Source organism: Lissotriton helveticus, chromosome 1_2 (genome assembly GCF_964261635.1).
Source record: "Lissotriton helveticus chromosome 1_2, aLisHel1.1, whole genome shotgun sequence".
Taxonomy (NCBI): Eukaryota; Metazoa; Chordata; class Amphibia; order Caudata; family Salamandridae; genus Lissotriton; species Lissotriton helveticus.
The window spans coordinates 314,865,483-314,882,241 of record NC_136058.1 but is presented as its reverse complement, the minus strand read 5'-3'; the positions used below and the strand labels follow the sequence as shown (position 1 = coordinate 314,882,241).

Genomic DNA, 16,759 nt, shown 5'->3' with positions numbered 1-16,759 from the left:
GGCGGCTTTGATTTCTTCTTTATACTCTTTGATTAGGTCTCGGTATTGAGTTTTTTCCACTGGAGAAAAATCCAGACGCCATTTCCTTTCAGCTTTCCTACATTGGCGTTTTTTTGCTCTGAGAGCCTCTGAATACCAGGGAGCGGTTTTATGGGAGCGTTTCAATGTGGATTTTCTTTTGGGGAGAGAGTCATCAAGGGTTTGAGTGATCCAGTCTTCATATGTCTGGTTTGCCAGGCAAGGATCCTCATTATAAAGAGGTAGGTTGCTGGCAAGTTTGATAGTCCATTCATCGACTGGAAGGCGAGACCAGGCTCTGGCGAGTCTTACTGTGGGTCTGATGGTTGGGGGCTTAAATGTGGTCCAGGTAAAAGGAACTAATAAATGGTCAGTCCACGGGAGGGGGATTGGTAGACTAGTTGCCAGATCTACACAGTTGCTGAACACGGGGTCCAGCAGATGACCCTTAACGTGAGTTGGAGACCTGACATATTGGATTAGTTGCAGAGCAGCTAGGTCGTCTGTAAGCGTGGTTGCCGTGTGATCTACTGCAGAGTCAAAGTGAAAGTTAAGATCACCGAACAGGGTGAAGTTCGAGGAGGTGCTAACGCGTTCAGCCACAATCGAGGCAAGATGGTTGTGGAATTGCTTAGGGGGGCCTGGGGGGCGGTAGATTAGTGTTCCTGAGAAGCAGTTATTAGGAGAGAGTTCAAGACTGAAGGCTAAGCTCTCGCAATCAGGGATAGTTTCCGGGATAACTCGGCAGAGAAACTGATCTTTAAAAATAATTGCTAGGCCTCCTCCTCTACCCTCAGGACGGTCCTGCCGAGTAATTTGGAAGCCTGGAGGGAGGGCTGTAACTAGGGCAGGTTCCGAATCTGTGGCAAGCCATGTTTCCGTCAGGAATACAATGTCTGGCATGCGTTCTTCTAACAGCAGTGCAATCTCCGCCCTGTGTTTAGGCAGGGATCTGCAGTTTAGCATGAACATGCGGTACTCGTGTGACTGGTCGGGGGCCGGCTTAGGTTTAAGGATTGATTTACAGTTAGGACAGGTTAAGGTCATCTCCTCATCTATCCCAAGACCCTCAGGGCCATTCCAGACACTACACATAGATTTCATCAACATGATCAACAGGTGTGCCAATTACCAATATCTAATCGTGGTTGTCTGCCACTTCTCTATGTGGATAGAAGCGGGCCCCGGCGCATAAAGCAACACTAAAGCCACAGCTACTTTTCTAGTTCGAGAAGTCATACCCAGGAGGGGGGTACCAGAGGTCATCCGATCAGACAACGAGAGATGTTTTGTAAATGAAATGTTCAAAAACAGCTGCATCCTGATGGGCATAAACTACAAGCTTGTCTCAGCATAACACCACCAAAGCAATGACATAGTGGAACGCCTTCTAAAAAACAAGTTCAGCAAACTGTTCTCCACCATGGGTAAGAAATGGCTACATTGCTTGCGCCTACCCCTGTTCGCTCTAAGAAACACCCCAAGCAGACATCATACTTGACCCCCCATCAGCTAGTCACAGGCAGGTCAATTCAGGTGCCAATACCTCAGAGCAAAACCAACTAAGCACTGAGGCCTTAGGTAATGAAATGTAAATATATATATCTCTCTGAATTGACCAAAGCTGCAGATGACTCTCCAAACAGGTTATCCAAAGGAAGGCGGTGCGCACCCCATGGGCCTACCCTACACCATTCTGCAGCCTGGTGACCGAGAACTGATCCGCAACATTCATCGCCAGTGGAGTGAAGGGACCTTCAAAGTCAACTCCTACAGCTGTCAAGGTCAAAGGGTCTTGGTACCACTTGTCAGATATTCGCTTGGACACATCACTACCACCACCACCAAAGGAGTCACCATCACAGACTTTTCGAAAATTAAAACTGAAAACTTTGGATACAGAAGCGTCCGTAGGGCTTCCCCTGGACTTACATTGACTCTTTCATACCCCGACTAAAAACATACACCTGTGTATGGTCTTTAGCACTATATGCTTTGATATTTTTCAGCTATGTGTCACCGTACAGGAACAGGTCAAGTTTCAACCAAGGTCACCAGGTAAAGTGGTCCAGCGTGAGTCCCGGAATCTAACCCATTTAGCATACAAGTTCTCCACACACAACAATGGCATCCCACATGCATTACACAGCACAATATTATACAACATCCAGTATCAGCACATGACCTCAGTGGGGATCCAAGCATCTATCAACTCCTGCTATGTTTTCTCATTGATACCCCATGCAGTAGGTTCAGATAGGCTATACCTGTCCCAGCAGGTACTGCCCAACAAAAGTTCATACCTCATACATTTGTACCAATGCCAAATAAAAAACAAACTGCAGCCCAACACTATAGCACCACAGGAAGTCACAGTGAGCATAACCAAGTACAATCTTGTACCATAAGTCCTTTACATCTGAGTGAGCAGGATGATATTTAGTCTGAGTTAGACAAACTCAAGAAAAAGGGGAAGACATGGTTTTGGAACACAGGGTCTAACACCAGCCCCAACAAGGGTTTCCTGGAGCTCACCAAGCCCTCAGCCCAGTGCAATAATGTGTCCACACAACTATCAACATGCGGACTAAGGCTAGCCCTTAGTGTAACTGGAGCCGTATTTATAAACAACAAGTGGAACCTCAACGTTCAGTTCACCTGCAGAGCCACCCATTTGGGGAACAAAAGTGACAACAGGTCCAGTGGGGGTGGGTTGAATGATATTCTACAGACACAATGCCAAGACACCTGGACCTCAGAGGCAGGTGGGTACACATGGATATAGGGCAAGGAGAAACCAATAGTAGTCAGAAAGCTAACAGTATAATCCTTGTCTTTTAGAGGGAAAGTGACTATACCCATCGAGGTGAACAGCAATTGCAAGAGTATAACCTATAATGATATGCAGGGGGGCACCCCCACCTTGATGGACTACTACTGAAATACGGTGAGCACGCCTACACCCTGCTCATCCTAAACTGGAGAGTTGTCTGCCTACTATTCACCCTCCATATGCCCTCATTGGAAGATCTTTATGCACTGCATCACCAACCCATGAACGAAAGCACCATGCTTCTATACTATGGGGCTCATTAGGATGGCGGACAGACTTAAGTCCGTCCACCATCCTGTGGTAAACTGGGACCGTCCACAATACATGCGGCGGTCCCGTATACCAAATCAGGATGCGACCGCCACCATGGCCGTCGCATTTTGTTTTTAACATTGCGACGGATGCTGCTTACAACAGCATCCGTCGCAAAGGGAAAAAGCCATGTTGTGCATTTCACTTTGTGCAGTGAAATGTTGGGGGGTACCATGGGTAACCCCCAGTGCACCCACACCTCCCCAACATGAGGGGGGCCTGCAACGGCCCCCAAAGCAATTCTCCACCAGCCTTTAATTGGCAGCATCGCCGCCATGGAAAGGCATGCAAACCACCATCACCATCATAATTTGGTGGACGGTGCCACCATTTTATGCTCCCTTGTTTGCCCACCAGACAATCAGACTGATTGCTTCTGGTGGACCAGTGGCGGACGGTCTTTCCGTCCTCCGCGGACAGAATGGGATTCCCACCACCATCCTAATTCGGCGGTGGGAAAATCGAGGTCTGATGGCGGAAGGACTGGCACAGCATGGCTGAAGGTGGCAGTTCTAATGAGCCCCTGAGTACACAACAGAAGGTTAGCCGAGTACTTCGGTTGGGACAGATTCAAGGACATTCCTGGACTTCTAGCTTTTCACCGATTCGCAAATAGGTGTACAAAGGTTCAATTCCATTCTTCACCATTTAAACCAAGGCCAACGTTCGATGGCTATAGATCACCTGGTGGGAAATTGCTGAAAATGATGAACACCACCGAACATGGCCTCAACGCAATCAATGGAGAAATGTGCGCCTTATGCTGATGCAGCACCGGTATTTGTTGGACTTTAATGACCACAGTGGAAGGGGGCGTGTGCACCAACATAGAGACAGCATGCTGTTCCTTCAACCCGATGAATGACCTGGACAATAGCACACTGTCAATCGTCATCCAAGCAATGCACAACCCACAGGAGGTCATGATTAAAGAAGGAGGTGCCCCAAACATAGAATAGTTCACAAGTTTGTTTGCCTGGGTACCAAAGGTGGATCACAGGCCTGCACAAGGCATTGTTACCAGTAGGTATAATCTTGCTCTTGCTGTGGTGCATGCAAAACTAATGCATGCCTGTGTGAAAAAATGAGAATGCACCTTATTATGCCACTCAATGGCAAGGGAAAAACATACACCACAAGCCAGAAACAAGAAACCGCCATGCGCAAGACACAGACACAAACAGCTAGGGTAGTAGCCTCAAACACACCTGGAAGATTGCAGTAGTAAATCACGTATGGTCCCAGGATGTAATACCTAAAGAAACAAGTCAGATGCACACACTCATAAACACAAATAGATGCACAGCATAAGGGCTCCATTCAGCCTAAGTACACGATATTAGAGCAGCCGGTCAGTTGCATTCACCAGATAAACCCCAAACAATGCCTAGTAGTAAGCATCACCCTAGATAACACACATGACACACCCGGCCACCTGGACCACCTCAGACCGTGACCTCCAGTTGGTATTTATGTCCCCTTCTATCAGAGTGGGATCAAGCATCTAAACACACAATTTATGGCCCACTGTACCAGTATTTCCTGCCCAAAGGGGGACGAGCTTCACTTTATTGCACTAATTGTACATTATGAAGCATGCCATGTACCTAATGCAAACTTAATTTTAGCACGCAACTGTAAGGGATGTGGCTGCTATTCCTGGCTGTTATTGTTTAATTAAAGTTAAACTGCTCCTGATTGCCAAGTCTTGCTGCTATCCTTTTTGAAAATCAGAACCTGATTCAACATTCCTGAACTCTTGTAGATGAACAGCAGACTCTGTGCCAGAGGCATTTCAGGGTTCAAGAGAAGTGCAGGCCCTCTAGGGAAAGAGTTGCCCTCTGCAGCATCTGTTGGTGAGCCTATCGATTCCTGTGGGTTTTACCCAGACACGTAGAACCCATTGGACACTGCGGGGCTCAACTATGAGCCCTTGAGTCATTTTCGCACCACTGGTGCGTCACTTTTTGTGATGCACTATCAGTGTAAAAAATGCGCCTTCTTGCGCCATATTTACAAAGTGACGCATCTAGGTAGATATTTCACTTTGTAAACCCCTGCGCTACATTATACCTGCGCCAAGTATAATTTATGCAGGGGGTCGTTCTGACGCAAGAAAGGGTCGTAGAAGTGACGCAGTGAAATCTACCAGATTTCACTGCACCACTTCTAGGACTCAAATTCATTAAAATCTTACGCCTGCCTCACAGCAGGCGTAAGACTGAAGCAAGCCCTTTCTCGTGGGCTTGCCTCATGTGAAAGGACACATTGCTGGAGTTGCATCACTTTTGTGACACACTCCAGTAATGCGTCACTCTTGCGCCTACAGATACGTCAGAAATACTGACGTATCTGTAACTCCTTGCAACATGATGCGTCATACATTAAATATGACGCATCAGGAATGTGGCAAGGAGTGCGCACTGAGAAGTGACGCATCGCTGCTTTCACGCAGCAATGCGTCACTTCTCATAAATGAGGCACTGCATGTTTACTTCTTTTCCACCCTTTAAAACCGTTTAGCAAGTGATGCTTTGGGGTGTCTCTTCTACCCAATTTTGGCTGTTTTGGTAGGAATCATTTTTGGTCAGAGCAGTTTTGTAATAAATGCAAAGAAATACTGCAACTTTGAACAACACAAACGTCAGCAGATTCAACACAGACATACATTTGCTTCTAAAGTGCAGCAACCCAACCACTTTCTGAATGGGGACAACATTGAACTATATCTAGCGGGACGTGAAACACAAGCACACTCCGTGTGCCATTTCCATTGAAGCAAAGGGTCAGTGATCTGTTGATGGAGCCTGGAGTAAACCTGGCTCCATCCTAGCAAATATGAACATCTTAATTGGTTAACATTGACCACAGACTCCTTGATGGGAAATCTAGCACTAAGCATTTAGGTGCTATAACAACTTGGGGTCAGACCTCTGTGTAGGAAGAAGCTAGAGAGATCTTATTTTCTAGTTGTATACATATTTCTTGTGTAGCATTTTGTCATATGTGTATTAAATTTCTTTTCTGCATACAAGGTATAGCACTGACTGAAGAGTTGGTCTTGCTAAGTAATAATGCTGTGTTTTACTTTCTTCTGAGTGTTTACACCATTACTTCTTTCATTAAGCGTTGGAATGCTCCGCCTCTCTGTCCTAAGAGTGTAGTGCTAAAAGGGGATCCATTCTGAGTTGCAAACAACTGCAATTATCATATATCAAGCCTTGTAATTCCTGAATATCTCGAGATAAATAAAGCAGATTTTACTGGTACTGACAGTATATAACTCACCTTCAGGAAAATACCTGTCAAATAACTCGTTCATATTGTAGTTTACCAAGAACAAAGAGGGTCTTGGACCCCTCCCATTGCTTACCATTGGTTGAATTTCCTTGTCAATCTCATTTAATTTGCATGCTTATTATTTGTGTCCCAACTTGTCAATCCTGTGTTTGTTACTCCTGTGGATCAATGCCTCTTTGCCATTCTTTGACTGGATGGCTTCTGTGCTTCCACTGCCTGATTTTCAAAGAACTACAGGGCATATTACCAAGCCTGGCGATATTAGATTGTCGCCGTTTAAGCGTCCGTTTACGGCCGCTAAGCGGCGATAATTATATCGCCCTATTAGCAAGCTGTCGCTAACTGATGTTAGCGACAGCTTTGAGGTGATAGCGAGTGGTTTGGGGCCCGCTTAGCATGTCAGCGATATTTATCGCTAATGACATGCAAAGTGGGCGTACCCAACCAGTTAGCGACTGAAAGCAGTCTCTAACGTCGCTATCGCCTATTAGTAAGGCAGGCGTAGCGATGGAAATATTGGCGCTAAGCGCAAAAATCTCCAAAAGCTAACGCCTGCTCAGACCAGTTCTTAGCCATGATATCGAATGGGAGGTGGATATTATGGCTAAGACCCTATTGGCGTTAATGTGTGAAAATCTCTGTATTCTCAGTGATATTCACGCATTTCGCCGCTATCGCCGTATATTTTATCACTTTAGAGATAAACGTTGCTAATAGCACGTTATCTATGCGATAATATCCGGCGATGCTTGGCGATAAAAAAATCCTCGCTAAGCCAATTTAGCGATAAATATCGCTAGTTGTTGGTAATATGCCCCTTAGTTTTTTCTTTTCTGGTAAGCAGTCCATGAGAGTGCCTGTGTTTTCAAGCTGTCACCCCTGTGTACTTCTCTCCGTGTGCACTGGTGTTGCTCCCTGTTGCCGGTGTTATTCTCCCGCCCCCTACTGATCTTGCCTGTGTGCTTCTCCCCATTGATTCCCTGTGCCCTTTGTGTTGCTTACTTGCACCTGCAGTCTCCTTCTATCTCCCCGTAGTTTCTTCACCACATTTGCATCCCTATGATTCTTTTGCATTCTCCCTACCTCCCTTGTTTTGCTAAGGCGTCCTCTCCCTGAGTTGCTTAGATGTCCTGTGTTGCTTCAGCGTCTCCATGCCTTCATCTGTGTTGCATCCACTCCCCCTGTTGATTCCGCACCCCCCACCAGTTTTAAAGAAACAAAAAACACTTTGGGGCCGATTAGGATGGAGGATTTTCCGCCTCCTCTGGGCCGGCGGAAGCCACCTCCGGCCCGGAGGAGGCGGAAAATCCTCTGCGGAGTCACCAAAGACCCACCGCCGCATTACGATGGCTGGTGGGTCTTGGTTTCTGTCCGCTGCTTTTCCGCCGCGGTCGGATTACAACCGCGGCGGAAAAGCTCTCATTTGGCTGGCAGTGTCTATCAGACACCGCCAGCCAAATTAGGATGCATTTGTAAACATGCTTTTCCGCGGCGGTTTTTCCGCCGTGGAAAAGCATGTGTACTTTTGATTTTGGGGGCCCGTTGCGGGCCCCCAGGGTGTAGGCGGGTGGGGGGTGCACATGGGGGGTACCTATGGTACCCATGGTACCCCCCAGTATTTACATGCACAAAGCAGCAGGCACCGCGCGGTGCCTGCCGCTTTGTGCATGTAAATGTTAACCATGCACTTTTAACATTGCGGCGGGTGCTGCTTGAAGCAGCACCCGCCGCAATGTTAAATATCCAGGATGTGACCGCCAGGGTGGCGGTCACATCCTAATTTGCACGGAGTGACCGCCGCAGCCCATGCGGACGGTCCCTCCACCTCTGGGATGGCGGACGGACGCAAGTCCGTCCGCCATCCTAATCGGCCCCTTTGTGTGGTGTGCGTGCATAAAAAATTATGAAGACAGCCAGGTCGAAGCCTTTGTGAAAAAAATAAACTTTAGCCATGCTGCATAGCATCAAAACCTATTGGCTTTGCCATCGCTTGTTCATTCTTTGTTAGTCAAACTTTTTCAAACAGTTTATCTACACAGCTCAATTAAGTGACTAATATAAAGAGGCTTAGTGGTGAATTTCCCGTCTTGTGCGTCTGTAAGATTTAAAACTTTAATGCTACAAGGATACTGAGGTACAGATTTAGTAAGATTTTACGCCATGTTTGCGTCACAAAAGTGACTCAAATCGGTGCAAAATCTTTTGTCTGATTCAGTGGCGGCTCCTCTACAGGGGCGTTTGGGCACCGCCCCCCTGCTTTCTCGCCGTGCAAGAAGGCAGAAACAAATGGTAGTTATTGTTGTAATAACTACCATTTGTTTCTGCCTTCTCGCACGGCGAGAACGCAGAAGTTCCTGGTTGGGGGTGGGCGGAGTTGCTCGAGGGCAGGGGAGAGTGGCTTTCCCACTGTTGTTCCTAATGACTGTTTGGACAGCCTGAGGCCGCCCAAACAGACAGTATTAACAACAGTGGGCAAGCCGCTCCCTCCTGCCCTCGAGCAACTCCGCCCACTCTCCCTGTTCTCTCTGTATGCTGTAGCATACAGAGAGAAATTGATGCAGGTGGGGCAGCAGCCACACCAATCAACAACGCGGCGGTGGAGGGGAGGGAGGCTGCCTGACGCCTTCCTGATGACGTGCACAGTGATACAGGAATCCCAGTTTAATTGCTACACCTATCCAAAATGTCGAGGGCTGCCACTTCAGACACAAGACTGTATGAGGTACTTTCATAATTCTGCAGGTTTATATTTCAAATTGTAAGTAATATTGATCTTGTGTTCATTGTTATTATTAGAAGTTACAAGTATACAAAACATGTTTCCTAAAGACTGTGCTGCCTCCGATTGACCATTGCAGCCTTGCACCGGTAACGTCCTGTCACTAATGAAGGTGTGATCAGCCCCACACAGACAAACAGCTTTGACAGTGAACGTGCGTCGCATACTGTGAGAATTACTTCTGCTCCAGCCGCGAGGCCTTGTAGGCCATGCAGAACAGAGAGCTGGGACGCACGCGTGCACCCCCAGTCATCTTTTGAATACGCCCGGACGCTGCTTTCAGAACGTGAGCTCCTGCAGCAGAACAATGGCGCTGAGTACCATGTGCGCTCACAGCGGCTACCGCAGCCCACAGGGCACCGGTCCGTGGTGCAATGGTGAATCACTGGGAGTAAGCGCGTTTTTAACCCCGACCCCATCCGGTATTTTGAAGTACCTCACCCAGTCTGCGCTTATCTACCGTTATGTGCATGTTCGTTAGCATCACGCATGCCAATATTGATATACATTCACGAGGAATAGTTTTCATTCGTTTTTAAATAGAAGCATTTAATAATTTGAAATAATTTTGCCACATCTTCTTGCCACACATACAGCCGTGTGATTGGCTAATGCCTTTTCTGTTCTCGCTGCAGACAACTATTTGTAGCTGCATTGTATATGCTAGATTATATTATAGATGATTTGTGCTGCACTGTACAAGATTCTTGTGTGTTATTGCGCTGCACTGCATATGTTATGATACACATGTATAAGAGGCCTGCACAAAGTTGCACCTATTATATCGGACCCTTAAGTTGTTCGGGCTCGCTCGCTACGCTCGATCGCTGTGGTGCAGTATGACAATCATTTTACGCCCCACCACTTTCAAATGTCACCAGCCACCCGAGCGCTAAACTGGGTTAGTGCTGGAAATAACGTGAAAGTAATGCAAAGCAGCATACAGAGCTTCATTGCATTACCATGGATGGGGCATGGGCGTTCTCATGCAACCACCCGAGGTTTCTGACGAGAAATGCTTTTTCTCCTTTATTTTCTGACTTTGCACGTGTGCTGCACTGTATGTCACACATACAAAGGGGGAGGTTTTTTTTAACTAGTCTTTGCGTAGTATTTTGTACTGGAAGTGTTCCCTTCCAGTACAAAACTTCTACTTGACTACCGTAGACACCCTTGCACTATGGTGCAACTATATCCCCATGACGCACAGCCGCATATTTCTGCGCTGGCGCTAGGGAGTGAGGAGGAGAGTGACATATTTCAGTAAATTTGGCACTCTCCTTCTCTGGCAGTGTGGGCGGGATTTGCAGCTGCTGCACTGGGCGAGAAATTGGTAAATCTGGCACTAAAAGTTTTCTCCTTTTATGAAACGTTTGCTCATTCAGAACACGTTTTTAATGAGTAAAGATCTCTTTGTAGTGGCCTGAACTCCTGTTATTTAAACTCAATACCATCGGGCAGATTTACAAGCCCCTGGCGCCTCTTTTATGCTGTCGTTGCGTCACTTTTGTGATGCAGCGGTGGCACAAAGCCAGCTCCATGCTGTGGGGTATTTACAACGTGACGCATCTGGGAGATGCATCACGTTGTAAAGCCCTGCGCCACATGTAGGCATTCCGGCACAGGAACACCTCCTAAAAGTGGCTGAGTGAAATCTACAAGATTTCACTCAGTCACTTTTAAGGCCATGCTGCATCAAAACCCTGCGCCTGCTTGAAGCAGGCGTAAGGATTGACGCAGCATGTTAGAGATAGGGCACCCCCGAGCCTTGCTGGGGCTGCGTCGCGCTTGCGACGCAACTCCAGCAATGCCTACCTTTCCGACGGGGGATGCGACATGCATCTGCCCATCCGTGCCCCACGGTGCGCCGCATTCTAAATGTGGCGCATAAGTGGTGGCGCACGGGTGGGCAGATGTGTGGCAACTCTTCTGGCGCATCCCTGCTGATTAGCAGAGATACGCCAGAAGTAGTAAATCCGCCCCCATATCTTTACACATAAAAAATATCCCTCATTGAACCTCTATAAAACATCCTTGTGTTGTGATTACTAGTGTCCCTCCTAGGACACCGTACGGTCGGCACCTACGTCACCAGCTGTCTCTGGAATGTTGACAGATGACAGCTGGTGGCAGGGTCGAGAGGTTGAGCGCTCCGTACCTGAGAGCGCATGTGTTGGTGTTAATGAAATAAAGAAGTAATCTTCAGATTCATGTTGTGCCGAAGGTTGTGTTGTGATTACTAGTGTCCCTCCTAGGACACCGTACGGTCGGCACCTACGTCACCAGTGGTCTCTGGAATGTTGACAGATGACAGCTGGTGGCAGGGTCGAGAGGTTGAGCGCTCCGTACCTGAGAGCGCATGTGTTGGTGTTAATGAAATAAAGAAGTTTGCTGGAATACAATTATGTTGTGGAATATGTGCCTGGGGTAAGGAATGTTGTGGCAGACTTCCTAAGTCGCATGCCATTACCTGAACGGGAAATGTGTAATGATAATGAGGAAGAAAGTGTTGCTGGTGTTAGAGAAGAGCTAGAGGGAATTTCACTTGAGGAGTGGAATGTAGAACTGGACAAGGACAAAATATTGAGTGAAGTAATCGAAGTGGTAAAAAGAGGGTGGGGCTCAAAGAGTACCTTAAAAGAGAGGTTAAAACCCTTCTGGGAAGTGAGAGATGAACTATCTCTTGAAGATGGTTTGTTGCTAAGAGGGGGAAAGGTAGTACCACCCACTACACTTAGGAAAAGGATGTTGGACATTTGCCACGAGGGACATTTGGGAATAGCCAAAACCAAGAACAGAGTTAAGAACAGTTATTGGTGGCCAGGAGTAAGTTTGGAGGTGGAAAGGGTTGTCAGGGACTGTCCCTCATGTTTAAATTCTGACAAAACTCAAGTGACCTTCAGACCACCATTGCAACCCATACCCTGCCCAACCATGCCCTGGGAGAGAGTAGGGATAGACATCATGGGACCGGTAGCGGACAATGGGGAACAAGTGTACATGGTTGTCCTCATTGACCATTTCTCCAAATGGCCAGAAGTGAAATTCTTGACCCAGCCTGACGCGGTCAATGTGGTGAAATTTCTTGACAAGGTTTTCACACGGGAAGGTCTTCCCAAAACCATAGTTAGTGACAATGGCCCACAGTTCACCTCTGACACCTTTAAAAGTTACATTCAAAGAAATAAAGTGTGTCACAAAACTACATCAGTGTACCACCCCGCTGGCAACGGAGCGGTGGAAAGGTTCAACAGAGTCATAAAGGGGATTATTCAGTTGGCCAAAAATAACAACAAAAAATGGAGACTTGAGGTGTGTAAAACAGTGTGGGCGTATCGCATCACACCTTGTATTACGACTGGCCACAGTCCATTTGAACTTATGCGGGGAAGGACACCTCTGTGTAAAGAAAATGTAGGATGGGCCAAGGCAGCTAAAAGAGTTATCTGGTCCACAGAGCAGGTTGAAGAGAAGTTGAAGGGGGCACAAGCAATCTGCAAGAAAAGGTATGATGAGAAACACGGATGCAGACCAGTTACACTGGAGGTTGGAGACACTGTAAGGGTGAAGAGAAGTGGACAAATAGGCAAGGGAAACAACAGATACACAGAGCCACAGGTAGTACAGGAGGTGTATTGCAATTCAGCCTTGCTCAGCGATGGCAAGGTGTGGCATTTCTCTGCCCTATCACAGTGCAAAGACAAGACAGAGAGATCTGAACATGTGGCACAGGAACAGACAAAAGGTTTAGATAGGGCATGTTTTGAATGGTCAGATGAAGAGACTGCCAAAGAACCTCAAGCATCCGACACTACCGGATTATCAAATCCAGAGTTAGGATGTACTTCTTCAAATCAGTGTGAGCCAGGTAGGACAGAAACAAGCAGAGTAAGTAGGAGGTTACCATCTCCACAGGCTCCCAACCGTGTGTTGAACCAAGCTACCAGTAGAACAGGAAGGAGAATATTACCACCCATTAAATTGTCAGATTATGTTTGTGAGTAGCATTGTAATGTATTTCAATCCACAGATGTCACGTGTTAGAGTATTGCTGCTCATTACTCTTGGTTTCTTTTCTCTTCCTCACCCTCTTCCATCTGTGCTCCCACCTTCCTCTTTCCTTCCCAGTTGCATTTCCTCCCGTTAGGAGGAGGATGTGTTGTGATTACTAGTGTCCCTCCTAGGACACCGTACGGTCGGCACCTACGTCACCAGCTGTCTCTGGAATGTTGACAGATGACAGCTGGTGGCAGGGTCGAGAGGTTGAGCGCTCCGTACCTGAGAGCGCATGTGTTGGTGTTAATGAAATAAAGAAGTAATCTTCAGATTCATGTTGTGCCGAAGGTTTCTTAACACCTTGGATCCCCAAATGGCCTCAATTTGACCCCAAAACTCCACTCTGGTAAAAGTTCACAGATAGATCTTAAAGCTACAATGAAATTGGTTGGCGTGTAAAAAACAAAACGGTTGTTTTGTTACCCTAAAACGCAAGTTCTTTGAGAACAAAAGTGTGCAATACTTAAACAATAACCGACATACAAAACTTTTTTTTTTTTTATTGTCTGCTGGATTTTGAGATTTCTGTAATTTTATAAATAAATATGCCTTAATTCTCATTGGGAAAAGGTGTGACCATTAATTAGAACGGTGCATACTGAGTAATTTATTTGTATAGATTGCAAATAAAATATTGTGAGGTAAAATACCTCTAAAATGTACAGGTGTGTGTCCAAAATAATAATGTATATGAAACATTTAAAAAAATAAAATATACATCCTCCCCGTCGGGGAATTGAACCCCGGTCTCCCGCGTGATAGGCGGGGATACTGACCACTATACTAACGAGGAACTGATGGCGTCACTGCTGCTGAGAAGCTCCTTGTCGTGGCTTCAATCCGCCCCGTTCTGCTAGTGTCTGATCTTTTTCATTTCCCAATGCCTTCACATCAACACAGGGGGCCACAGGCTCAACAAACACATTCTCCCTCTCATACGAAACACACACAAACACACTCCTCCCACGATACACACACAAACACACTCCTCCCTCACACCTCACAGCAACCCTCTCAGCTCCCAGCAGACGCTCTCAGCCGGAGGAGAGAGCTGGGCTGTAAAGGTGAAGAGAGGAGGCAGGAAAAGCCCCGGCGTGTGAGGGTCTGAGAAAGAGGCGCTTTCTATTGTGAAGCAGAGGGAAAAAAAGTGAAGAGTTTGCAAAAGTCCTTCGAGCCGGATTTGAACCAGCGACCTAAGGATGACAGACACTCCACTACAGTCCTCCGCTCTACCAACTGAGCTATCGAAGGCTCTGATTTGTACTCTCGACAGGCTGCTATATGGCATGAGCAGTGACCCTGGGAGTTCCCATCCAGGCACCTACCTGTTTCTACACCAATTTAAGGGCTTCATACAGCTGCAAAACCTGACATTGAAAAGTTGCTTTCCAAAGCAACGCCCCTTCATCAGTTTATAATGTGGGAGGAGCCTTGACCCCATTACTAACACATGTCTGTCAGTTTCCTCCCTGAACTCCCCTGAGTTTATGATTTTCTGTGCTTGGGCTGAGCACGTGACTCAATCTCAAATTCATTCACTGCAATTTGTGCCTCTGTACTATTTCGAAATGAATCTTAAAAGTGAAGCCTTCCCCGTCTGTCGTTAGTAAGACTCCAATTCTGATACAGCAACAAGACACAACTGACTTCCCTTGGTAGGAGGGCCGGGTGCAGCGGGAGCAGCAAAGTCTGCATAGAGACTGCACCGCTCCCGGGCCAAGAAGATCAGAGCGCGCAGGGGACAGAGGGCCATATTATCAAGGAAGCTGCGGTAGTTTATAGCCGCTTTACCGGCAGGAAACTGCCGATAGAGCGGCGATAATGGCCTTGATAATATGCGATTCGAATTTCAATCGAAGCCCAGGTTAAATGTTCACACATCTAACCTGGGCATCGATTGAAATTCGAATCGCATATTATCAAGGCCATTATCGCCGCTCTATCGGCAGTTTCCTGCCGGTAAAGCGGCGATAAACTACCGCAGCTTCCTTGATAATATGGCCCAGAGATCAGTGCGGGTCCGGTGCATGTTAAGAGCGCGTGGCCGGGAAGCAAACCAGGGTGAGGATCTGAAACGAAACACCAGGCTTAGGGTTGTCCGTACAGATACTACCCACAGGAACCCCTTTAAGTGCCATTATCATAACAACAGACTGAGAAATAAATATGCTTCTAAACCCATGCCTTGCAGTTTGCATGAACTTCCTAGATGCCGGTTCAAGCTCACTGTGTGATATTTGAAGGACTGCAATTTATGAAATGCAAGTCAAACAGGCACTGGCAAAGTCAATAGGGTTTGGTTATGCAAGATCTACTGGCTTTGTCAATGTTTTTTACATGTTGCAGAGCAGCTGCTAGCTGTGCTTCATGGCTTAAAGTTAAAAAATAAATATTTGTAAAAAGCACTATGACGTGGCTAGCATTGCCAGCTGCAAAGAACATTGGGGCATATTATCAAGTAAGGGCGTTACATTATCGCCGCTTTTATCGGCAGGAAACTGCCGATAAAGCGGCGATAATGGGCTTGATAATATGCTCTATGAATTCCAGTCGAAGCCCATGTTAGATGTGAATACATCTAACATGGGCTTCGATTGGAATTCATAGAGCATATTATCAAGCCCATTATCGCCGCTTTATCGGCAGTTTCCTGGCGATAATGTAACGCCCTTACTTGATAATATGCCCCTTTTTTTTTCCTTTAAGCCAAGATGCACAGAATCCTGTGCTACTACTGTGCAATACATCTTAAAACAGCACGGGGTGTGGAGAGTGACAAGCAGCACGAAGGAGGAGGGCAGGGAACACAGAACTGACAGTGGAGGGCATGATCAGCTGTAGAAGGGCACGTGGATGTGGTAAACAGAATGCTATGGTTAACTCAAGCATTATTATAGTGATTGTAATCTGACCTTGTATAATGTAATCTGGAGCCCATGTAAAGCGTGATTACATGGGGTTTATTGGAACTAAATAAGTAGCAATAGATTTCTGAGCACCTTGCACTCCATTAGCAGTGTTGCACTTGCCCTTAAAGCGCTTCAACGCCTCACTGGGAGTAGCAACAGCTGTATAATTAATTACTGTTACAATACGGTGCAATGCAATGCAACACTACTGGTATACGGTTTCAGCTTGCTTGAGCTAAGTCCATATGCACTGCTCCAATGAATGGCAGCAGAACACTCTGGGCCTCATTTATGAGAAGTGACGCATCGCTGCGTGAAAGCAGCGATGCGTCACTTCTCAGTGCGCCCTCCTTGCGACATGCTTGATGCGTCATCTTTTTTGTATGGCGCATCATGTCGTAAGGAGTTACAGGTACGTCAGTATATCTGACGTATCTGTATGGCGCAAAAGTGACGCATTGCTAGAGTGTGTCACAAAAGCGACGCAACTCCAGCAATATGTCCTTTCACATGGGGCAAGCCCCATGCGAAATGGCTTGCGTCAGTCTTACG

General features: G+C 46.8%; 2 non-coding genes across 2 annotated transcripts; both read right to left on the bottom strand.

Moving 5' to 3' along the window:
* Positions 1 to 14,019: 14,019 nt before the first annotated feature.
* On the bottom strand, positions 14,020 to 14,091 carry TRNAD-AUC (transfer RNA aspartic acid (anticodon AUC)). The gene has a single exon. It is a non-coding gene; the product is annotated as a tRNA-Asp (tRNA).
* Positions 14,092 to 14,463: 372 nt separating this feature from the next.
* Positions 14,464 to 14,549, bottom strand: TRNAY-GUA (transfer RNA tyrosine (anticodon GUA)). The gene is given in 2 exon segments: positions 14,464 to 14,499; positions 14,513 to 14,549. It is a non-coding gene; the product is annotated as a tRNA-Tyr (tRNA).
* Between the last annotated feature and the right edge of the window lie 2,210 nt (positions 14,550 to 16,759).